General features: G+C 40.9%; 1 long non-coding RNA gene across 1 annotated transcript in view; it reads left to right on the forward strand.

Annotated features, from left to right (window-relative positions):
• Positions 1-26365, forward strand: part of LOC103230111 (uncharacterized) — a 180676-nt gene that overhangs the window by 76390 nt on the left and 77921 nt on the right. The window contains exons 3-4 of the long non-coding RNA XR_496414.3: positions 17631-17722; positions 18407-18490. This is a non-coding gene — a long non-coding RNA (uncharacterized lncRNA). The remainder of the gene's footprint in view (positions 1-17630; positions 17723-18406; positions 18491-26365) is intronic.

Genomic DNA, 26365 nt, shown 5'->3' on the forward strand with positions numbered 1-26365 from the left:
AAGGAAGCATCCTGGAATACTGTTGGGTTGAAGAGCACAGTACAGAGCATGGGGAATTAAGAGGCTTGTAAGTTCTAGAAATTTTCTACCTTGCTTTACAACATGAAAATCTAGCTTTCAATGAGTTATTCACATCTGGGGATTGGGAACCATGATCCCTCTGCTTGTTCCTCATCTTTTCCCTCTTCCTTGAGAAACCCTCTCCTCTGCTTTCCTTTTCTTTTGCTTCTAGCCAGAGAAAGCATCCACTAAAGAAAAGAGCATGCTATTTAAAAGTAAGATCTATATACATTTTAAAGAAAGTAATTTTTACATCTGCACTGGAGAGAGATTAGAAATCTCTGTCAAGCAAGAAGGAAAAACAAAACCTTGAGTAATCTTACTACCTAGAGCTGCCCAAATCACTGCTGAAGAGGTAATGGTGTATATCCCTCCAGAATTTTCTCTACACGTATTTATTAATAAAGTGTTTGAATGAAGACTCTGGATTCAGGTTGCTGAGTTTGAATTCTGGCTTCACTGCTTACTAGCTGAGTGACCTGGGTCATAATGCTTAACCTCTCTGTGCCTCAGCTTCCTCAGGGCTCTGTGGAATTCCCAGAAAGACTTAACAGCATGGTGCTGCTGTGAGAACGAGATACTATACCATGCGTTTACAACAGTGCCTGCTGCATAGTAAGCAGGAATTCATTTAATTAACAAATATTTTTTGATTCCCTATTTTATGCCAGGCACTTTTCAAGATAGCATTTAACACCCAGAAGATCCACCGCTGTCATGCAGCTTTTATTTTGGTTTAACAACTAAACACATGAACTATTTTTGTTACTACAAAATGCATTGTATTATATATTGTGTGGAACCTGCTTTACTCATTTACAACATCTTGCTATGTATTATGACATTTTTTCTGTGTTATGAAACCTTAGATTATTACTAAAAATGGTAAGATAGTATTTCATTGAATGAGTATTATACTTTATTTAATAACCTACTTTTGCTACACATTTAGGTAGTCTCCAATTTTTCAGTGTTTTAAAGACTAGTCTGATGAAAATCCTTATACACACATCTTTGTGCATTTACATGGGTATTCCACCCAGACACGACTTTAGAAGTGGAATTGCAGATTAGAGGAAATGCACGTGGCTAGGGCTTTTGGTAGAAATGGTCTCCTGAGAAGGTTATGCACCAAACTGCAATCCTACTCACTTCGTAACAGATACCCCATCTGAACCAACAAGGAACTATTTTATTATTCCTAATTTTTGAAAATTAGGGCAAAAATGGTATCATATCATTTTTATTTGCATTCCTTTAACTTTCAGCGGGTCTGGATTTAAAATATCTATACATTTCATTGGCTATTTGTGTTTCTTATTTTCCGAGTTTACTATTTATGTCCTTTGAAGCTTCAGTCCTGACTTTGATAAGATGATCTTGGATATTGCTTGAGATTGAATAGCCTTTCTCTGTGAAAGACCTAGACCTGGGATAAACTCTGTGAGGTAATGGTTTCAAGGGACATGTGCCCAACCTTCTCTGCTATGTATTTGGATTTTCCACTAAAAATGTCTAACGTGTTATAAATTTGACTTTTTTGCACTTTGGCATTGACACGGTTTAAATACTAATGAACACTTTTCGTATGACATCCCAGTGGGAGCAGTGGCCACTTTTGCACAGGCTGAAAGATGTTAAACACTATCTGGTATGTGTAATGGATATGTGATTTGCTGCATGCCTGTATTTTCCTGTATGGTAGATGTTGGCGTAGCTGAGGGCACATGTCCATATCTTGAGTTGAGGTCAGGAAACAGTGTATATATTTTTGGGTCTCTGTGAAATTATACAAGTTCTTCTGTATTTCAGCATGCTGAATCTATCTCCCAAGGGATAGCTAGTTCAATATTTGCTTCTTTGAGGAAGACTACCTTGGTTACCCCCCAATCCTTAGATTACTTTCCCAACTCTGAGCTTTCTAAGCACATGTGTTTCACATCTAAATTTGCTAATGCATTGCTAAACATGTCCTCAAAGTAACTCGTGCATTTAGTTTTTCTCACAAGACAGGAAACATATTTCTTCCTCCTTTGCCTATGACCTTCTTTAAGTTGGATTTGGGGCTTTATCACATCCCCTCAAAACAGACCCAACCCACAAGGTATTAATGAATGATGTAGAGTTCACTATGATTTCAAGCGGAGATGGAGGAGAAAGCTACATGATACAATACCCAACTATCCATAAAGAACAAGATATTCACCTTCTCTCCTCAAAGGTCCTCTTTAGCCATGGACCTCTGGGTGTCTCTGCTTCTCTTTCTCTCTGAACTCTTCCCCAAGCATTCACTGAATACCTCCTTCTTTCTGTTACAAAGAAATTCAGCTCTCTTCTGAACTTTACAGTTAAAGGCACAAGCAGATACTAATGCCCAGGAAAGCTAGCATTTTTTTCAACAACAGTGAATTTCTTTCTATTGGGGAAGGTACTGCGAAGAGAAGGAAGGTCTCCTCCAAGTAGTTCTCCCAAGCTATTTCACAAGGATTGGTTTTGTCCCTTCAGCCAGTTTGATGACAAGGACCATGACTTGCATTTATTTTGTGTCTCATCTCAGCTGCCTTTTCTTCCCTTGCTTCCTCCCGGGCTGAGTACAAAGCAGGTTCTCAATAGACACTGGCCAGCTGGTCTGGATTCTCCTGTCTACTTCTATCACTTTTGCATGGCAGTTGGTTCTTAGGAGACCCATGAATCCATGGACAAATGATGGAGCCTTAGTATATATCTATGTTTTAAGACCACATGTGTTTTCATTTTCTCCTTTAAAGACCCCTGCTTGTAGGAACCATCCAGAAAGCATAGCACCTCTGCCTATGCCTTAATCAGAGTCCTTCTGCACCTTCTGGGCTGAAACTCATGCCCCTGCCCACTCTCTTGTGACAGGGTATATGGAAGAGCTCAGAGAGTCCTTGCCTGCTTTTGCTGTGCCCATATTCCAGTCCCTTCCTGATAATTCACTAGCCTTCTGGAACCTAGAGTCTTGTTCCATAAACCTGTGGTGCTCACCTGATCTTTCCCCTGAGGCTGTGCCAGGCCCTACTTCCAGCCTGTCTGGCTCTGTGGGTCACACCTGTTCCCAAACCTTGCCTGCCTCTCACCTATCCAGTGCTCCTCCCTCTCCAGGCATCCAATCCTTACCCCTTCTGCCCAGACCTGCCCTGCTGAGGCCCCTGCCTGGCAGGACATGGCGCCTCTGATGACCAAAAATAGAAGTTGTATAAAAGAACGGTGGGACCCAAATAAAGTTTGAAGCAGGAAATATAATGATCCTCCAAAAATATGATTCTGGTGCTTCCACAGGAGCCCTGTCCCTGCTTCAAAGCATGTGAACTATCTTTATTTTGCATTCAAACTATCTTTTGGGGCCAGGTTTCCTTCATAACAGCTTATTGCAAAACGGATCTGAAACCCTAGGGCGTTTATCTGTAGTTAGGTTTCTTTTTCTTTCCAGTAACTGTGGGTCGGAGGTATTCCAGCCATTATTAACTAAAGGACTACTCTGTTTTATGACATCTAATCAGGTGGATGTCCCACTGGGAGGACAGATTGTGCTCTTTTTTTTCCCTCTGGACTGAGGAGATAAAGAGATAAAACTCATACGTTGTTTTATTTTTTAAAAAATCAACAGCATATCCCCCTGTGAGATCTTCACGTGAGCCTGTTATGCATGGGAGCCTGGTTTTAGTGGGGGAGACCTAAAGGCTTGTGGGTATGGTGTTTTGTCCTCTGAATGGCTGGGATTGGTCTGGTCTACAAAAGTTTCTATTCAGGATCATCTTGGATCCTGGTGACTTGGATGAAAATGGCAAACTCTTAGTATGTCTATAGACCTGGGTTGTCCCCGGATGTCTCCACTTGGCTGAGAAACCAAGTTCACCCTCAGTTTGGAGACGGAAGATGTCCCAGTGCTATAAATACCGAGAAAATAGCTTCTCAGAGCTTCCATTTCCAACTGCATAGAGTGTGCCTAATAATGCCTGCCTTGAGAATTTCCCAGGGACTTGATGAGCTCCCAGGCAAGGGTAAATGTGAAACACCCAGCTCTATTCAAAGGCAAAGTATTGATGGGGCCTTGGTTATGATGCAACTCAATCACCCTAGCTTCCCTATAACTACAGTTATAGAAACTCTAGCATTCCTACCTCTATGAAAACCCTTCTTGAAGCTACTGTACATGTGCTTTCACACCGGCTGCCTCTCTGCCAGTGTGTTGAAGTAGGATTCCCTTTTATTTGTGCTGAAACTTCTGCAAACCAGGAGATGTCCTCTGGGCTCAAGGCTTTGGGATTTAAGAACAGATGTGTTTTCACTCTGTCTGTACTTTTCATGATTGTGTAAGTTTCCCTCATCTTCCATCAGGGTTTGCCTATGCAGTGTGAGTAGGTTTCAGTCCTTCAGGCTGTGCACACACAAAGGTCCTTCCAAGGGATGATGATCATTTTAGACTCTTTCCAAGTCTATGATAATTTTAGAGTCTTTTTAACTCTATGATCATTTTAGAGTCTATCTGAATCACTGTCAGACCTTTGGCATTTCCACATGTGCGTCAGCAACTGTCTTGTATTCCATAAGTGTAGGTTCTCAGAGGACAGGAAACACCCTCTTAGTAATGTCTTAGCCCAGGGCCTGCCACAAAGCTATGGTTTGAAAGGCATTTAGAAAATGAATTTTTGTGAATTTATGGCTAATGACTTTTAGGCAAATCAGTCAGTTTCCCTGGCTCTGGCTTATCAAGTCTCAGTGCTCAAGAAGCCTGTAGGAAGAGACCCCAGTGCTACCCAGGTTTTTGGTAGAGAGTAGGAGATAGATTTCAAAGTGAGATTTGAGAGGCTTAAAAGGGAATCCTACCTGCAATCCACCTTTTCTACAAGGTCACAGACTTCTTTTATTCAAGGCCTACCTCTTGTTTGAACGTAGAAACCATCAAGTTTAGCGGATAAATACATAGGCTCTGTGGCTGGGCTGCCTGGTTTTAATCTTGGCTCTGCCATTTGCTATATATTGACTTCACCTCTGCACCTCATTTTTCCTGCCTGTAAAATGGGGATAATAATAGTTCCTACCTACAAGGTTATTATGAAGATGAAATGAATTAATATTTCTAAAGTGTTAGGAGATGACTGGAAGAGAGTCAGTGCTGAATAAACAAACAAATGTTCCCAGGAGGGGCGTAGGTAGGATTAACACAGGAAAATACCAGTATGTGAATAAATGTCTCCTCCCACCTCATGAAGGAGACAGCAAATAACAGGAGCTCTGGGTAGCACAAAGCAGTCAAGAACAGCCTTTCCAGGCTGAGGGTGGGTGGAAGTCACCTTTTCAGAAATAAGTGATAAAAATAGCAAAAATTATCATCACATATGGAACATATACCCTAGGCTGGACCCTGAAGTAAGGATCCTTTGTTACCTAGTTCAGTCCTTACGACAATCTTAAAAGAAAGGTGCTATTTTCTTCCTATGGATGAGAACGCAGAGGGAAGGAGAGTTGCAGAGAGTCTTAACTTGCCCAACACCACTGGGCCAGCAAGGAATAGCCAGGAGTCAAAGCCTGCGCTCTTCATCAACAGATCCTCTGTGTTTTCATCTGTGTATCCATCAGGGCAACTTCTGATCTTCATTTCATTTCTCCAGTGAGTGTCCTCACTAGGATGCTGAAGTTTCTATTATCAGTTAGTCACTTAGCTTCTGGAAAGAGCACTGAATGAGATGGCAGAAGACCCACCTTCTGGTCTAGCTGACACTTACTCCACCAGGTTGGACAAGGTCTTACATCTGTGGGGCTATGGAACAGGAACTACTAATGCCTGCCCTGGCCATCTCAGGCAATGTGGTGAGGCTCAAATGATATCATTCAATTTAAATTCATCAAAGGAGTGTTCACTGTAGACTCAAGCTGTGTTTACATGTATATTTCATTGTAAAACTACTTAGGAAACACTTTAAAATGCAATATATTTTTCCTATGAGATTGGCAATGTGAACTAGTTTTTCTTAGGGCCTGATTGCTCCTAGGCAAGCTAAATATTAAGGCTTCAGAGCTGGGGGACCAAATCCTGTATTTCAGAGAGTGAGCCTCACTCTTGAGATCTCCCTAGCTTTCAGCCTGCCACTTCCAACTATTACATGAATAATGGGTATGTTTAGAGTTGCTTCAGAATGAAGGTGTCAGCAAAGACGGAGGAGTCCATCTGAAGCCCCACCATGAGGATCTCTGCCATGTTGGGGTCTTCATGGAGCATAGGGACTTCTATCCCTGCGCCCATCTACTCAGGCAATTTTCAACAAGTATTTGTGATGTCGGGAAGTTGGGTTGGCTGTGTCCTTCACTGAGAAGAAAGATACCAAGACAGACAAGAAAGACCTGAAAGGTAAGGGGATGGTAAACAATAAATCCAGGATTCACATTCGGATAGGATGCACAAAGGTAGCAGCACTGGTCAGTCCCAGCCAGCATCTGTTCTGATTTATTAGTGCTCATGGTGGGAGGCTTATTGAAAATACTGAGGCTTATTGAAAATAGGCAGATTTGGGGAACACTCACTTTGGATAAAGCTTGGCTGTTTTGGGGGCTTGTGGAAGGTCTCCCTGATTCTGTGCTCTGTCAGGCGCCAACTCTTTTCCCACCTGTCTCCTAGGAATATAGTAGTTACACAGCAAATAACGTGGTCTTGGGGCTGGCATCCTTTGCAGGACACACTAGGGCCAACACACAGTAGCTAAAGTGTCCATTCCCCTGACATCCAGAAGGATGAGAAGGTTTGCTTTCATTCCCCAAACTCTGAGAACATGACCAGATCTGTAATTCTTCAGCGACCACCCTGTGCTGATGCTTAGAAGGTGCTCAGTAAGCATCCAGTGAATGAATGACCGCATCTTATCAGAAAGCATCCAGGGAGCACCAGTTTAGATGAGGTGTTGGGTTACTCAAGCTACAGAATGAATGAGGAAGACTAAGTCACAGCTCTCAGGGAATTCCAAGCTTATGGTGAACAATTCCTATGTGACCAGTGTAAAGGACACACAGATACCCGCATTTTATCTGTTTAAATATTTAATTTTAAACTAAAATGAAAGGTTATTGTGGAGTGAAATGAAAGAAACAAGGGATCTTGAGCATGAATAAAGACTTTTTTTTGAAAGTAAAGGTCCCAGGAAAGGCAAATTCCTTTGGAAACAACCCAACATGTGGCATTTCTCATCCCTTCCTTTTTCAAAGGCTGGTTTTGTTGGGTTTTTAACTGAGAGCCTCAGGATGGAGGAGAAGCTATCTTCTCAGCACAGAGTTTTCTCCCCCTTTTCCAAAGGGAAGGCAGATTTGGGAAACTGGCACTGCCCCTGCCCAGATGGCAGCCAGCAGCTGGCTCTGGCAAGGGGAAGTTCTCACTCTCGGCTGCTGGCTGCCCGGCCCCTCCCGTTTCCCCAGCAATGCCGGCCGGGCCATTGGAAAGGAGAGCGTGTGAGAGCCTGGCCATGCCAGCAGTGCGTCGCCACCCTGACCCGGCTGCTCTGGCTCTGGCACCCAGGCCTGCAGCAGGGAGCAGGACACACAGGCCCAGCAACTCCAGCCAGCAGCTTCAGCCCTGCTTCCTGCCTCAGCTGCTGGCTTGGCCCTGTGCTCAACTGCACAATGGCTTCTGACATCCCCGGGGTTGCAGCAGGAGGGACAAAGGGTGGTGGGGATCTCAGGGAGAGTGGACTGGCCACACAAGCATAGGCAGATTTGGGGAACGGGCCCCAGATGATCAGGCTGAACCATGGCTGCCACCTTCCCACAGCAGACACCTCTCTGCCTTTCAACTCACCCTATGTGTCCTAATTTCTGCATTTTATTTCCTTCCTTCTTCCCTCCATCTCCTCTCCCCTCCCTCCCCCCCTCCCTCCCTCCTTTCCTTCCTTCCTTCCTTCCTTCCTTCCTTCCTTCCTTCCTTCCTTCCTTCCTTCCTTCTTTCCTTCCTTCATCTCCCCTTCCCTACCTTTCTCCCTCCCTCCCTCCCTCCCTCCTTTTCATTTTTCCCTTCTTTCTTTCTACCTTTCCTTTTTCCATCTCTCTCTTCCTACCTTTCTTACTTCCTTTTCTTTCTCTCCTCTCACGATGTCCTTCCCCTACATTTTTGCTTTTCTCCTCCTTCTTTCTTTTATTCTTCAAACATTTATGGCTGCACATTATGTACCAGACCCTCAATAGGTTCTGGGAGAACAAATATCACAATGCTTGGCCCTGCCACCGAGGAGCTCACAACCCATTGAGGACATCTGCGCATTGGGATGAGTCTATGACAATTAATGACAATCGACTGTGTTAAGTACAGCACTGTAAAAGCACACAAATGACTAATAATGCAGAAGAAAGAGCCATTAATTTCACCTGACCCATTTTGGGGAAATGGAGCTCAGGAGCTGCCATTTTTAAAATTTAGGTGCTCATTCTTGCTTCTTATGCTTCTGAGAAAAAGGTTTAATGTCACTAGGTCTGGTTGGAAATAATGAAAGGCTTGCTTTTGTTTCAGTTCTTGCTTATGACTCAGGTCCTGAAGTTTGAGTAGGTAGTTAGGCTATCTGGGAAAGGGGCCTGCTCTGAGTTTCTGAGTGGCTTTAAACTCAGATACCTCAGTAAATATTTGTAACAGAAAGAGTCTTGCTGTATAACTTTTTTACATGATGATCTTCAGCTGGGTCGATTGTACTGAAATAAGTATTAGGGCTTTTAGTGAAATGTGCTTGCTTTCTTCAATGATTGCTTTCTTCTATTCAAATCTTTTGCCCATTTCTTTGAACTGGGGGCTTTGTTTTCTAATTATTGCTTTTTAAAAGTGTTTTTTGCTTATTTGTTTGTTTTTTGTTTTTTTGTTTTGAGACGGTGTCTTGCTGTGTTGCCCAGGCTGGAGTGCAATGGTGGGACCTCGGCTTACCACAGCCTCTGCCTTGAATGATAACTAATGTTTGCTCTGAAATACAGTCAGCCCTCCATGTCCGTGGGTTCTACATCTGTGGATTCAACCATTTTGCACGTCAAAAATATTCAGGAAAAAATATATGATTGGTGTCTGTACTGTAGATCTTTGTATTAGGTATTGTAAGTAGGTATACAAGAGGATGTATATAGACTGCATGCAAACACCACACCATTTTATATCAGAGACTTGAGTGTCCTTGAATTTTGGCATTTGGAGGGGATGCTGGAACCAGTACTCCACAGACACTGGGGAATAACTATAATCTTTGTGTATCTTTCCCTTTCCTCAGTTGGAAAATCATACTAAGAAAAAAAATACATCACCACTTAATTATCCCCAGTATTTTTTGGTGTATGCAGGGTGGCTATGGTGCTTCGCAGGACCAACTGAGTCTCCCAACATTGCTGGTACCCAGCGGATGCAGGCTGTAACTCTCATCTTGGTACTATGTCTTGAAAACACAGGTGTCCTGTCCTGGAGCATTAGGAAGTAGTGCAGATGCTTCGTTGTCATTAGCATCAACCATGGTAACATAATTATTATGTACAGTTAAAGGCGAAGGGCAATACTTAAGAACATCAAATAATCCTTTTCACAGTTGGAGACAAACAGAGTAGTCTGGAAAAGATTGCTTGACCACTCTGTGTGTGTGAGTTAATGAGAAGGTCAGGAATCCAGTGTCATTTGAGGCAGTTAGTGACACAGCAGAACATGACTGCAGATTGCACCCCAATTCGGGCTAGTTTTCTTGCAAAGGAAATGAAGTTTGTCCATATGAAATGTAAATACAATGTATTATTATGATCACTTATGTGAAAACTTATGTTCACATAAAAACCTATACACACAAATGATAATCCAGCTTTTATCATAACAGCCTTTGTTTTTGTTTTGTTGTGGTTTGTTTTGGTTTTGGGTTTTGTTGCCTTAATTTTTTTTCAAATTTTAAAACAATACAATTCACTTTTGGGGGAGTGTGCAGATCTGAGGGTTTTGACAAATGCACAGCTGTGGATCTACCACACGGCCATGATAAAGCACGGCTCCATCACCACCCCCAGGCCCTCGCCCAGTCCCTGCTCCTGCTTTCCAAATTTCCTGGGTCATGCTTTGATATCCAACCCCCTTCCTTACTCCCAAGGCCTGGCAAGTACTGATCTGTTCCTTGGATCTTTTTTAGAGTGCTATGTAGATGGAACTATACAACACCTAGCCTTTTATACCTGGTTTCTTTCACTTGGCAGATTTGTTGAAGTTCACCCTTTTGCTGTTGCATGCATCAGGAGTTTGCTCCTGTTTATTGCTGGGTGGTGTAGGTGTGTGTGCAGTTTATTTATCCATTCTTGGACTCACTAAAGGACTTTTGGTTTGGGACTGTTATGAGAAAAACTGAGATTAACATTTGTAGATTTTTATATAAAACTAACTTTTTATTTCTCTTAGGTAAATATCTAGGAGTGACATTACTGGGTCATGTAATACATATGTTTTTAACTTTATGAGAATCTGCCAAAATATGCCATTTTGTGTTTCTGCCAGCAATATGTGAGCATTCCATTTGCTCCTCTTGCTGATACAAGGTATGATTAAATAAATAAGAAAAAAATTAGCCATTCAAGTAGGTCTGTACTGGCATTGCATTGTGTTATCATTTGTAATTTCTTAACAACTAATGATTTTGAACTTTTTTGTGTGTTTATTTATTGTCTATATATCTTCTATTGTAAAGTGTCTATTCTAATCCTTTGCCCATTTCTTTGAACTGGGGGCTTTGTTTTCTAATTACTGCTTTTTAAAAGTGTTTTTTGTTTGTTTGTTTTTTGTTTTTTTGTTTTGAGATGGCGTCTTGCTCTGTTGCCCAGGCTGGAGTGCAACGGTGGGACCTCGGCTTACCACAACCTCTGCTTCCCAGGTTCAAGCGATTCTCCTGCCTCAGCCTCTTGAGTAGCTGGGACTACAGGCATGCACCACCCATGCCCGGCTAATTTTTGTATTTTTAGTAGAGACGGGGTTTGACTATGTTGGCCAGGCTGGTCTCAAACTGCTGACCTTGTGATCCACCTGCCTCGGCCTGCCAAAGTGCTGGAATTACAGGCATGAGCCACCACATCCGGCCTAAAAGTGATATATAAAAGTGATATATATATAATATATATATGATAGATACAAGTCCTTTTTAGATACAAGATTTGCAAATGTCTTCTTCCAATCTGTGATTTGCTTTACCATTCTCCTAATAGTGTCTTTTGCAGAACAAAGATAAAAAAGTAAATTAGATAAAGCCCCATGTGTCCATTTTTGTTTTTCTTTTATGGATAGTGCTTTTGATGTTGTATCAAATAACTCTTTGCCTAACTTAATGTTACAAAGATTTTCTCCTAGAAATTTTGTAATTTACATTTACATGTAGATATGTGATCCATTGTTAGTAAATTTTTGTAGATAGTATGTGTTACGATTCTTTCTTTTCTTTGTTTCTTTTTTCTTTTGGCATATTGACATTCAATTGTTCCACCACCATTTGTTGAAAAAGCCTATCCCTTCTCTATTAAATTGCCCTTGCACTTTTGCCAAAATATAAATAATTATATTTGTGTGCATCTATTGCTGGATTCTTCGAGAGGGGATGTCTAATATGTCTAACATCTTATTCACATAGTCTCTGTCTCTCAAAATAAATGCTTTCCTACTGGATAAATGGCACCCTATGTATGAACTAGAGTACTTTAATACTTGACTAGGCAGAAGAGAAGCAGCTTTGGCAAACCTAGATTAGAATTATTTTTGCCATTGATTTTGCAGTGCGACTTTTGTGTTTAGGACTTTTTGATCCTGGAGAAACACAGGTGAGGCTCAAGAAAAAGTGTCATAAAGATTAATGAGGGCCATGGCTGGAAGAGGACCTGGGATTTATGTCGTCAACACCCAGATATTGGTATGATTTCTTCTGTCTCATTTTACAGTGAAAATATTTGGAAGGGGGAGAGCAGTGGTGAAAATACCTATGAGAATAAACGTGTTGTTAGATTATCAACACTTTAAGAGGTCTTCTTTCATAAAAAACAGCAGCTCTTCCCATTGCCCGTAGAGTAAATAGGCAGTAAACAGGTCTCAGTATCTCTTGTTTACTTTCTGCTGCATCAGGTCAAATACAAAAATTACACAGGAAATGTACTTAATGCCCGAGTCCCCGTGACATTCCTTTGGCTCTCCTTTACCAATAGAGTTATTCTTTTACAATTTTGGAATGAAAAATATGCAAAATAGTGTCTTCATATTGCTTCAATGCTTTCCACCCATGCCACTCATTTCTAATTTTTCATGGCCTTAAACTACCATCTGCTGGAAGGGTGGGAAGGACACTCGCAAGATCATTGTGTCCTGCCCTCCAGCCTCAGGCCTGACTGGACTGGGGCCACACAAGTGAGAAACATTTTTATCTTACTCTGAAAAGTTTTCCTATTGATGGACGAGGGTCCTGCATTCATACCAAAAACTTGGAGGTTTGACTATGGTAATAATTTTGTGTCTCATTGGGTACAGAGTTTACTGCTCGGATGATGGGTGCACCAAAATCTCAGAAATCACCACTAAATAATTTATCCATGTCACCAGGCAACACTTGTTCCCCTAAAACTCATTTAAATTAAAAAAAAAAAAAGGTTAATTCCAAGGGGGAGAGAAGAGTAGATGAAGAGATTTGTTAAAGAATAAAACATTATAGCAAGACAGGAGGGATAAGTTCTGGTGTGCTATAGCACTGTGGGATGATTATGGTTAACAATAATACATAGTTTCAAATAGCTAGAATGGTATCAAATGTTCCCAACACAGAGAAATGACAAATGTTTGAGGTGATGAATATGCTAATTACCCTGATCTGATCACTATACATTACATGTACCAAAACATTACTATGTACTCCAGGAACATGTACAATTCTTATTTGTCAGCTTAAAAAAATAAAATGAAAAGAATGTTGTAAAAAAATAGAAGTCTAAGAAAGTAAAAAATAATAATAATTTTTTGTCTTTGGCCAACTTCGCTTTTTTTCCTTTATAAATCATTCAAATATCTGAAGTCCAAATACTAATACTAAGGACAGTTTGTGATTAACCTTTCCCTGCTCCAAGAAGTAGCCAGCATCAGGGATTCTTCCTTCTAAAATAGCTTAACCAGTTTTTAATACACCAGAAAGACTTTTGCTCACAGCCTTCTGGTCATTTATTTTCCTTAATAGCCTTTTATGAGGGACCTTATCAAAAGCTTGCAAGGAAATCCAAGTAAATTATGTTCCTTGGTTCACCTTTACCTACTATTTCATTAACTTTTTCAAAAACAATATGACATAGTTTTCAACATAATTAAAGGGGTTGGCAAAAAGGGAACTTTTAACTACTGCTTGACAGTTTCTGTGGTTGCTTAGGAGAGCTGGGTCACTGTTCATATTCTGCCTCCGCTTAAGGACACTAATTCATTTCTCAGGCTGTCTGGCGAGGTCAGCCACTAGTTCAAGGTGGAAATGACAAGTTTTTAGGCTTTCAAGTGTGCAGCACTCAGCTCTCCAGAGAGCACGAAGGAAGGAAACTGCAAGTTTATCCAGGTTTGACCCAGAGGAAGAGGAAATGATGGGAAGAACCAAGACAAGGGCAGAGGGAGGTGTCTCTTTGGAGGGGGAGTTACACTGAAAGAGTCTCAGACACTCTCAAGTAACTCTTTATTATTATTTTTTTTTTAATGAGAAAAGGAGGGACTGATTACAGAACTTGGGAAAACGTTTAGAGTTCCACAGTGGGTATGCAAGGCCAGAATGCGAGGGTGAGCAGAGGCTGGCTAGAACAACAAGGAAAGGGTTAGGAACTCAAATAAGCTCACACAGCTAGTAGTAGCAGTATTAAAAATCATCATCATCATCATCATCATCATCATCATCATCACAATAGCAGCTGTATTTGTTGAGTGCCTCCTTTGTGCAAGTATGTGCTAGGTGTGGGCACATGCCCATCTCATTGAAGCTTAATAACCAGGGATGGGAGATATCATTACCTCATTTATAAATGAGAAAACTGAGGCACAGAGAGTTTAAAGGACCTGGTGAAGTTCACACAATTAATAAATTATCAGGTTTGGCATGTGATCTTCTCAATTCTGCAGTACATGGATTTTTATGATGCTAGTTAGTCAATTCTTAGCACATTCCATAGCAAAACTGGCCCGTAAGTCAAATATTTAAGTAGATGTTCTAAACATTCTAAATATTAATTACCAGTTTTCATAAGTATTATTACACAATGGTTTTTAAAAAGGCAGATCATATTTAATTTGTATTCATGATGCACCAAGGCATTTCAGGCTTGCAATTCTTAAAACATCTTTATGAATCTCCATTTTCATTGGCTTGAGAAATTGGAAGTGCTTGTTTACAGAAGACTCTGGCTGACAAAATGCTAGTAAAATTGGTTTTTAATGTACAAAGGAACTAGTAAGGAAAAGCAGAAATGCCTCCATTTCTTTTTGGCTTACTTCTTGGTTTCCACTGGCTCAATGCCTATTTTTCCTTATGTCCTGAGAAATGGGCCATTTTTAGTCTTTTCCATGACTTCAGAAAGCCCACCATAATTGTCCTGCCACATGCTTCATGCTCCATAGGATGTGATGCCCGAATGTTGGAAAGCATTTGTTTTTAAAGTATCTTTTGAAGACTTGCATCTTCTCCCGAGGTGCTCCTGCAAGCTGCTAAGTTCCAAGTGACCATGGCACCTTACCTTCTGGTCTGTCCATGGCTCTGGTGAAACACCCAGTATCTAAAGGGAGCAGATAAGCACCTGAAGGCACTTCTGCCAGGCCAGGTGGCCCAGCTAGTAGGTTCCCAGCTCCTGGTTTGTCCAGACAATGACCATTCAGACCAGAAGCCTGAGAAGCTGAAGAACCAGAAAAGCAACTTGGGCTTTTTGTCAATGAATGAATGTACTAATTGGAAAGAATGCAAATATTGCAGACTGAGAGAAAAAGAAATAGCCTTCAGGGGAGGAGGTGGATGTACCCTCATGGTGGTGGGGACAGGGGACCTTGGGTTTGCTTGTTACCTCCAAGTCTTTGCTGGTCTTTGCAAGGTCTCTGAGTCTTGCTGCAGGACAGGTTTGGTCTGTTGCCTGGGTCCCTGGGCTGGTGTCACAGATGAGTGGCTCCTTTATTGTGTCTTTTAGAGTTCGCCGTTAGTCCTGCCCATGGTCCTGGCCATTTGCCTCTGGAGGTAGAATCCTTACACTCCGTAGCCAATTTGTTCTAATCCCAGGCTTCCACATGTCCTCCTGCCTCTCAGTACCATTATATCATGCCACAGGAGTATTTGGGAGCTTCTGGTTCCATGTGTACCAAGTACAGGCAGACCTTGGGAAGCCAGAAACTCTATTTCATGGCACCTAGGCAACTATCTGAGCCAGGCGAACTTACCTGGCCATAGTATCATATTGCTGATTGTTGGATAATTCACAGTGGGTCCCTTGAAACCTGTCAGTGTTTCCATTTTGTCTCATTTGTTAAATGGGAAATATTTTACTTGCATTAAATCCTCATAAGTAATTTTAAAGTAGGTTGAACCTGTGTTTTTAATATAAGAATGTTATTTTTGAAGCATCTAGTTGGTGACTGAGAAAAGAAAGATAAGAAAGATAATCTCAGTTTGTTCAGTCATCAACGAGGAGTCAAGTAAATGAATAACATATTGTAATACAACACAGATAGCCATAAAAATCACCAATCCCATTTCCTATTCCAGAGTATACAGGAAGACTTCGTTTTCTCTTTTTGCAGTTTTTTTGAGGCCATCTGGCAGGGTTCCGGTCAAAAAAATTGGGACAGAGGGATATAAGCCACTTCTAGTCATGTCCCTTAAAAGCATCTTAAAGAATATTTCAGTTTTCCTTCCTCTTCTGCAGTCAGCTAGGAGGCCATTGGTTTGAGTTCCTGAGTCATCGCTTGGAAGAGAGCCTCCAAGGAGAGCTTCTAGACTTGCATTGGATAGCTACATAAGGAAGAAATAAACTTGTGTGTGAAATCACTGAGACTGCTGTTACAGCAACCGGTATTTATTGCTGTAGTATAGAAATTGGTACCAGAAGTGGGATACTGACATAACCAAACCATATTCCTTGACCTTTACATGATCCCAAGTATTTATCATTGGTTTAGTAATACAGCATCTGGCAGGAAGGAAACTAATACCAGAAAATGGAAAGATGGGAATTCATGTTATGTAGTGATAAATCTAACTATTGCTGCTATTAATGAGAAGTTAGTCCATGTGCCTGGTATATACCTTTAGGGGAGATGGTTAGCAAACAGAATTTTAATAGTGGTATTGGCTAATGTTGAAATATCTCTTTCGTGTATTACAAGAAAGTTACAAGAAAGAGATGACTCAGGAAATAATTATTGCGTTTGCAAGCAGAAATAGAATAGAATATAGAGTCAAGAAATTCGGCCTTGTAGGGTTGGAAAAAATAAATTTCTTTTAGACTCAAACAGTAAGATATGGCACCAAAAATGGCTTTAAGTGATAAATATCTAGCAAAAGTTCTCAATTGAATGAAGTCATTTGAGGTGAAAATCAGATTAGTCTTGTGGTCTTCTCACCTATTGTTTCTTATAGCCTCAATGTAATTAGGTAATTACGTTGGGGAAAAAAAGGCATGGAGGTGAAGACACAAAGAAAAAACGGTAAATTTGATAACAATGTTTAGAAAGTAACTCTAGGTATAGTTACTGGCACTTGGAACTGACTAAAAGCGAAGAGATCTACATCATCTAAGATTTTGATAATTGTATTACAATGAAAACAGGAGCCTGGACTTAAAAGGCCTTTGCTTGGTCCAGGCTTAAAACAACTTTTGAGTTCCCAACACATGCAGACGAAGCACATGTCAGGCTTCTAGAACTGTACTGCTCTGAAGGAAAATGAGTTGCCCTGAGCCTACTTCACATGTGGCTAAGGAGAAGAACAAATACAGGAGTCCTTCCCAGAGTCAAGTCCACACATCTCCACCACACCCAGAGTATCTGAGCTTCCCATGTTGGCACAGAAAGGTTTCAGCATTGCCAAGGACCATGATGTGTCTTGTCTCTTATTTCCCATTACAAATAGTACTATTTATTGCAGTTTTCCCATAATTTTTCCACCATTATATATGGTTTATGATGGTGGAGATCTGGAATACAGATAACTAATGTTTTACATATGAAAGTCACTGCACTGAGAGGGGCCATGTCAGACTGATGAATAAGAAAGATGGTGCCTCACCCAGATATCCTGGACATTGATCTGGAGGTGGTGACCAAATGGGACTTTGGGTGTTTCTCTTGGCATGGGGGAGTGTGTTCTGTGAGAGGAAGTGGGAAATGAATATTTGGTGTTCAGAAGGGCAACCCATGGCAAGAGACTTTCAGCATTCACCATTTTTGAGTCTCTCCTTGGGCAGGTAGGAAGATTACGTATTCCAGGCAACCCTGCAGTTACATGGGCCAATGGAATGTGTGAAGAAACAATGACTGTCACTTGTAGAACAAGCATTTTAAACTTGGTGTGTCTTCTCTATATTTTCTCCCATCTGAACAGCTGGAGACAAAGGATGTGAAGATGGGAGAGCCGCATAATGGAAGGATCCCAGATTTCAGAGTTGTCACTTGGAGGAGGGGCACCCAGTGAAGGTATCTATCTAACCCACACCATATCTTCATGAGTAAGAAATAACCTTGTCTCGAGGTATAATACTTTGGAAGTTGTATTTGATAGTGGCCTGCATTGATTTCTGTGACTAATATACTGTTCTAAACTAAAGAGTGGTTCTAAAAGCTGGGAAAGTTCTTTCTCTTGGAAGGAGTGAAATTGTCCCCCTTCCCCATCATCACCATCACCATCATCATCATCACATTTGGTTCAAAAAAACTTTTTGAGTTTCTATAATGTGTCATGCACCATGGCAGATCTTACAATGGAAAAAAGAATAAGACACTATTCCTGGCCTTGTCCATAATCTGGTGAGAGAAATATGTATAAACAAATAATGAAATAATTATTTCCTAAATGTGACACCATTAACATATGACATAACTAGCTGTTTGGAAGTTGGGGGTGGGCAGTGATAGGTAAAGGCCTTGCAGAGGAGGTAATGTATGTATCAGCTTCTAAAGGATGAAGAGGGATTTTCTAGGCAAACAGGGCCAATGGAAGCCTTCCTAAGTACAGGAAGAAATGTGTGCAAAGGCATATAGGTATGAAAATCAGGAAAGTGAAATTGATTTCTACAATTGAAGATAAAAAGCATGTTTATGACTCTCTAATTATTATCAACTTCATCATCTCACCAACATTATTTATTAATTTCCGTGCAGAGTGACCATATGGATCATACGGACCCTATCCTTCAGAGGTGCTCAGCCCAAGGGAACATGGGTAGTAGATCAAGCACTGACCAGGTGAGTTAAGCTCTATAATTTACTGGCTGTAATATGAGCCAAATCACTTGTCATATTTACTGTTTCTGATCCATAGAACTGTTGTGCAAATTCAGTAAGTAAAACATGTGAAACCTCATTTGAAAAAAAAATAACATAACGTATACGTTTATGTTTTTATAGTAATGAAGGAGGGTTGGGGCAGTAGGACAAGAGTCATAGAAACTTGCGTGCTATCACACAAAAAGGACACGTTGTACTTCTTTCTGGTGGTAGTTTACTGGTATCCTCAAACAAATCATACCTGTGGGCTGGGGTACACCCAGTGAGCTACTATTCTCAGGGGCCAGGGGCACGCTGTTGTGGTGAAGCCCATGGGGAAGGCTGGGCCAGGTGGGATGTTTACTCAGTGTGCCTGAAGGTGGTACAGCCAGAGCAGGGGTCAGGATCAGAGATTAAGAAGAAAACATTCTAGTCAGAGAGTGGCTTGTTTTTGGCAGGGTTCAGAGGGTAGTGAGTGAGTAAAGCTGTAAAAGGAAAATAAATCCCAGCTCTGAAGCCAAAAAGATAAACAAGTTAGGATGTAAAACATAAGTGAGATAGGACAAGTGGTTCAGAACTAAGGCTTCAAAGAGTGAAATCACTGAAGGGCCACCTTTCATTGTGTTCCCTTCTTCATGGCCTGGGTGTATGGCAGGGTAGCACATTTTTACATGTGAGTGGTCTAGGCGGTGACAAAGAGGCATGGACCTCAGTCTTTTTTCTTTTTTTTTTTTTTTTTGAGATGGAATCTCACTCTGTCACCCAGGCTGGAGTGCAGTGGCGTGATTTTGGGTTCACTACAACCTCTGCCTCCGAGGCTAAAGTGATTCTCGTGCTTCAGCTTCCCTAGTAGCTGGGATTACAGGCAAGTGCCACCATACCTGGCTCATTTTTGTACTTTTAGTAGAGTTGGGGTTTCACTATGTTGGCCAGGCTTGTCTCTAACTGCTCTCCTCAGGTGATCTGCCCACCTTGGCCTCCCAAAGTGCTGGGATTACAGGCATAAGCCACTGCACTCAGCCCCAGTCCTTAAACTGAACATTATTGTTCTGGTCTTGAGACTTGAGAGTTCCAGGTGAAATAAAGATTTGGAATTTCCTGCCATCTACCTTCCTCTCAATTTCTAAGTATTTGACACATATCAAAGCTTCATCATAGCAGTGACTCTTGATCTATCAGTGGCACCTGAGGAGACCATGAACTAGGCATGGGAATGTCATTGGCCCCCAATAATTGGAAATAAGTCCCTAAAATACCCCATTTTGTCTTAGTGATCCATCATGGAGCTGTTATCCATGCATCTCCTAAAACCTGTTTAATGCTATTTTGATTGTCATAATACATAACCTTGCAAGGACACAAGGCCCTCATAGTCAACTGCTTTGTAAAATAGTACTTTCACATCTTTGAGATCCTAAATCTACCTCATTAAAGATTGAATGCTCTGAGTATTTTGAGATCTGATAAACCATTTCATTTTTATCCATTGAGATCTTCAACATTCTGACTGAGGTGCAGAGCGTTATCTTTGTAACCTAAGCCTATATGACATTACCTAACTCAAAGTTACTGGTGATGCATCTGAGAAGCTCAGACCCAACGAAACTCATCCTAGAAACTTGGATGACATTGCAGCGTGTCCAACCCATCAATAAATCCTTGGAGCTTTAGTTCTCTGCTCTTCCCCTCCCCCACATTTACAGTGCCCTCTCTTTTGGGAGAAGGATGGTGGAATTACTTTGGATTGGAATTAATGGTATAAAGAGCTACCTTCTCATCTGAGTAATGCTGATTCATCTCCATCCCTGGTCATTTGCTACCTATTAGAAATATCCTGACAGCCTGCATCTCATTACGATTGCAGCAGGGCCAGCTCCCAAGAATAACCTTCTAAGGAGGATGAAATGTACGCCCGTGGCTTCTAATGCCAGGGCATTCACATTCATATTTTTAGCAGCATATATCAGAGTTAGCCCAACCTTTAGTGTACTGTATGTACTTTTAATAATCTCCATAAAAGCCTGATTTCCAATCCCTAGGCTCAAGCTGACAGTGTAAATAAAATCACCCAAATCCACAGGGTAAGAGAAATGAAAATGACATGGATTAAAATTTGGTCAAACCTCTTTCTTTTTAAAAATTCTGCTTCCCTTCCAATTGGATCACGACCCTCTGTGTGCTCAGCTTAAGACCAGACGGTATGCTTTCACTTTTATTCCTCTCTGCAGCAGGCTTACAGTATTTAGTGAAAGTCTGTAAAGAATGTGTGCTGGGTAGGGAGTTAATACCATAATCCCCCATCGTTGGGGTCAAATGCTGAATAGAGCAAAAGAATTAGAAAACATGTTACATACAATGGCAGGAAAAAATGCATCAGCACGCTGTTCTGTGAACACCAGCATTCATCACCCGCAAGTAATGGCCATGAGGTAATAGAGTGTATAAAGAGATGTGTACTTGAAGTGTAATGTGTGCACTGATGCAGGGATGGGAGACTTAAGCAGAAGTCTAAATACCCATATACTCTGGGAAGTATTTGTCACCATGTTTAATTGCTTCTTTTTAAGTACCTGCTTGGATTTAGTTCCTAAGTAACACATTTAGCCACTAAATTGTTTCACAGAGTGGAACCTTGAGCTATCTCTTTTCACTCTTCAGCAGCGGGTGTGAATATAGTTCTCAAAGTGCTGTAATACATCTGTCTCTGGAGAATTCTCTTAATGAACAAGTAGAAATTTGAGGCACCTCAGGAAAAAGAGTTGAACAGCTACCTTCTATTCTGTCTTGGGAAAGTCAACCAAACTCCCCTGGAGTAAGATTACTAGTGAATAAATAACTTTGTATGGAATTTCTACAAAGAGGAATGAGTGTGTGTGTGTGTTGTGTGTGTGTAGATGATTTGATCATAAAATGACAAGTTGGATTTATTTTAAATAAGATCCTTTTGTCTTAGTCCATTTTACTATTGCTATAACAGAATACCACAGACTGGGTAATTTATAAACAGAAGTTTATTTGGCTCATGGTTCTAGAGGCTGGGAAGTTTAACATTGAGGGGTTGTATCTGGTAAGGGCCTCCTTGCTGTGTTATCCCATGGGAGAAGATGGAAGGGCACGAGACGGTGCAACAGAGAGCAAACGAGAGCTGAATTTGCTTTTATAGAAAACCCGCTCTGTAGATAACAACATTAATCTACTCAAGAGGGTAGAGCCCTCACATCCTCATCACCTCTTAAGGGTCCCGCCTCTCAACGCTGTTGCATTGGGGATTGTGTTTCAAACACATGAACTTTGGGGGACACGTTCAAACCATAGCATCCTTTGAAGTGGTAACTATTAAAGATTTATATTTTAAGACTTTTATTTATTTTTAAATTTACATATAGTAACATTTACTCTTTGAGGTGCAGAGTTTTATAGTTTTGACAAATGTATAGAGTCATGTAAGCATCACTGTTATTAAGATACAGAACACTTTTATCATTCTCAACAGTCCTTTGTGCTATTGCTTTGTAGTTAAAATTTCCACCCCTCACCCCTGAAAGTCATTGATCTGTTCTTTGTTTCTATAAGTTTTGTCTTTTCCAGAATGTCACATAAATGAAATCATGTGGTATTTGCCTTTTAGGTCTGTCTTCTTTCACTTAGCAAATGCATTTAAGATTAATCCATGTTGTAGTATCAATGGTTTGTTCATTTCTAGTATAGAGTAGTATTTTATCTTTGTAATTTTCAATGGCATTTCAAGACTAAATGACTGAAAGCTAATGGCCCTAAGAATAAAACTATTAGGAAAATTATTAATTAGGGTTTTAGAGTTTTCTGTGAGGGATTATCTTTTGTTTACTTACGTAAGACACCAAGATACATGAAAATACAGAGTGAGGTTGGATTCTAACCGGGAAGTATAAAACATGCTAAATTTAGCATGTTAGCTTTTTCTCACAGGGCATATTGACTAAATTACTAAAGACATATTATTTCAAGTAAATAAGTTATTATTGCTCAAAACATAAATATTAATATGCCCTTAATTGTATATGTTATCTTTACATTTCTATTAGTCTACAGTCAGCCTCCCACTCTTCTCTATTGGCTACTCCTCTTCTACCTGACCCATAAATGCTAATGTTCCTTTTCTCACACTACACCTGTTTTCATGGAGAAATCATTTATACCCATAAATAGATAGGGATGGCCAGTCTACATCTCCAACCCAGGTTTCCCTCATGAGTTACAGACACATACAACCCAAATACACACCATTCCAAATAGAGCTCAGTATCTACCAAACCAAATGGCTCCCCCTTCGTAGGATTTTCCATACACTTCTCTTAGCTCTTATCTCACTTCCTGTTTCCTCCACCAGAGTAAAGGCAACGAACATGTGTCTTTCCCCTAGTGTCTGTTATATAGTAGGAATTCGTAAATATTTGTGGAAAGAATGAGTGCATGTGATACTCATATGCATAAAAATAGGGATTTATTTCTACTCCAAACTCCAATGTTTATAAATGGTTTTTATATGAACGAGTGACTAAGATACACATTTATTTCTACCCTAACCACCAACCACCATACCTGCACAAAATCTAGAGGTCAATGCCTATTTTATATAGCAGAGAAAATAATTAGCACATCTCACTTTTCTTCCTATTACATTTTCTCATTGAAGTCAGATTTTTTATTCAATCTTATAAATATCTTTTCATGTCTTACAAAGTTCCCAGGTACTATTTTCACTGGTTGAATAATATTGCCTCTAAAAAGAGTCCTTCTTTTACCCTGAAAGTTCAGTTTGAAGCATCATGAGGACCTCGTGATAGAACTAACTCCATTCAACAGTCTGTACTTTGTACCATTGGTTCTCAAAGTGTGGTGCCTGAACCAGCAGCATCAGCAGCCTCTAGGGACTTGTTAGAAACGCAAATTTTGGGGCACCACCCCACACTTTCTGAAACAGAAACTCTAGTGTGAGATCCAACAATCTGTGTTTTAACAAGCTCTTTGGGGGATTTCAGTGCTTGCAAAAGTGTATGCAACTATTGTCATACACTTCCTAGTGATGGTCCGCTTGTCATATAGTATCGTCCTGAATTAATTCTCACTCTTGTTATTCACTCAGGCCCCTCATCAGTCATAAATCATACTCATATTGAAACAACCTGTGTATTTGACAATGAGTTTATAGAGCAGGGCCTGAGGTCTTGTTGTACATAAAACATAAGAATAGCAACAGTGTTTTTTAAAACTTAGTTTTAGTAACAGAAAATTTCTTCAAATGAAATATTATGCGAAAGTCATGTGTGTGTGTGTGCATGCATGTGTGTGTGCGTGTGTGTGTGTGTGTGTATTTGTCAGATGAAAGGGAATTACTATGGTTGACTTTTATGAAAGCAGTCTGCCTATTTGACTGGGCTTCCTCCTGGCTGTTCCCTTCTCCACAATACCTCCAGGAAACAGTTGGAAAACCTCTGAGTCAGTGGAAAGGGAATTAAATATGGATCTGGGGACCTCGGCTCTAGCCTGTTTCTTTGGTCAATTCATTTAGCATTTCTGGGCCATACTTTCCTGATCTGAAAATGACAAGTTACCTTTAAAATTTCTCTACTAGTTGTAAGTTCATTTTTTTCCTTCTGTATTTTTAGCTTCTGACAGAAAGGAATATGGACTGTCTTGAACATTCTCCCTTCCTTGGAGACACAGGAAAGAGCTGTTGGCTTTGCCATTTGCTAGTCCTCTGACTTCTTCAGTATTGACTTAGAGGCATTAATGAATAAACAGGGCCAGGCTGCCACCATTTTAAGTGCCAATAAAGAGAAGGAAAGCTTCCATGAGAGTCACATAAACATTTAACAGATTTTCAACCCCGGCATTTGACTGGGAATGTGGGCTGATGATGGGGGAATATGTGAAGAATTGAGAGAATAGCAAAACACAGTTGCATTGGCCTTCTCTGCCACCTCCTCCCACCTTGTCTCTCTCTTCTCCCCTCTTCTCCCCTTCAACCTTACTCCTCCTCTTTCTCCAAGAGCTTGCAAGGTGCTGGCCTAGAGTCACCCTTCCCATAGTACATCATCTAACTCTCTGTGTGTCCTTGATACTCCCAAGGCCAAAATCTAAAATGGGTAACATAAATTTTGGTTTACTTTGACATTCCCTCCCACAACTCATTGGGTTGTGGATTTCCATCTTCCTCTTTCTTGCTCCCTCCTGCTCCCTCATTTTCCCTTTCAGTTCCCCTGACCCTCCCTGAGGCCTCTTCTAAGGGACCACTCTAAGCCAGCTGGCCTCCTCTGAGTTAAAGGGAAGATGAGCCCAGGTGGAAACCGTGATGTCCCACTCTCATGCAACAGTAGGGTTTACTGTTATGTGTCTTAGGGGAGCAGGGGGTGGAACAATGGGGAACCTGAAGGGGAAAAGTGTACTGATCTTATCTTCTTGTAGCTTTGCTCTGCATAAACTCTCCTCTGAAGCCATCTGGAAAGAAGGCCTTTCTGTCCTCTGCTCAGCCAGTGGCAAGGGTCTGATTCTCAGGGGTTCTGAATGCTCCATCAGTCATTCCCCGGCAGAGATTTTGATAGAAATACCAGACATACTTTGATTAAATGTGTACTCCCAAAATGGCCTGGTAGGGAAAGCATACTGATAAATATCTATGCTATTGCTTACATTTGACAACAGACTGTACTATTTGTGCACATACAATTACTTTTTAGATGGGGATTTAAAAAACGGAATCTAGATATATGTTTTTCTATTTTCTTTTATTTTATGGAAAGCTAAAGTACAAACTGCTTGGTCTGGATAGCTGTCAGCCCCTCTATGTCCCTTCCCACTTTCTCCTGCATTTGTAGCTTCCCCCACGCTTTGGTCTTCTTTCCCGCAGCTTGTAAATGGGTGCAAGTTTCACCTGTCTTTTTACTCTCATGTTCGTCTTTCTTTCCTTCTCTGCTCCTCTTTCTCTCTTGACAGTCAAACTCACAGAGACCAGAGTTAACACGAAGGATCTGTGATGGTGCCCCACTTTCTTCCTCCAATCACCCATAAATCCTCTGGATTCCACTGCCCCATCCATACCCCCAACACTGTCCTGCCATTTCAAATCCCATGCAGCTTGTCAGTCATTGTCACATTTGACCTCCCTAAGGGAAATTGACAATTTCCTTTGGAGTCTGTTCTCTCTTTGGGAGCCCACAACCCCTTCTCTTGCATCTTTCCTTGTAGCTCATTAATTTATGCTTCCCAGCTTTTGCTGTTTTTTTAAATGCGGGTGCTTCTCGTGGTTCTGTCTTTTGGCCTTGGCTTTTCTATGCTCTTTACTCCTCCTGAACAAAATGAGCTATGACAGGACTTAGCCATCACCTGTCTGCTGATAGTTTCCAAACCCACTGCGTCATTCCAGATCTCCCTCTCATGGACTTGACACATAGGTATTTTGGAATGTCTTTACTAATAGTTATCTAAAAATTACGTTTGTTAACAAATTAAGATTTTCATCTTACCTTTAACTCTGCCCCTTTTGCTTGGTAAATAGCATCGTTTGGCCACCCAAGTGAGAAACAGAGATGCAGCCAAGTCTTGACTATGCCTAGATCCAATCAACCAAATCCCCCAATCCTACATTAGACATTTCCTTCTAATGTTTCCACCAAACATGATTACTATTGCTCCTGTTTTGGTTCAGGTTGTGATCACTTTTCATCTGGGCAGATGCTCTCTGGAATCCTGCCTTCAGTCTCCTGCACCTCCAAATTACCTTCAATTCACTCTCCAGATGATATGTCTGGAATAGCATTATCCAGTACAGTAGCCACTAGCTGCCTACACCTATTTAAATTTAAATTTATTAAA

The sequence above is a fragment of the Chlorocebus sabaeus genome, chromosome 25, assembly GCF_047675955.1.
Source record: "Chlorocebus sabaeus isolate Y175 chromosome 25, mChlSab1.0.hap1, whole genome shotgun sequence".
Taxonomy (NCBI): Eukaryota; Metazoa; Chordata; class Mammalia; order Primates; family Cercopithecidae; genus Chlorocebus; species Chlorocebus sabaeus.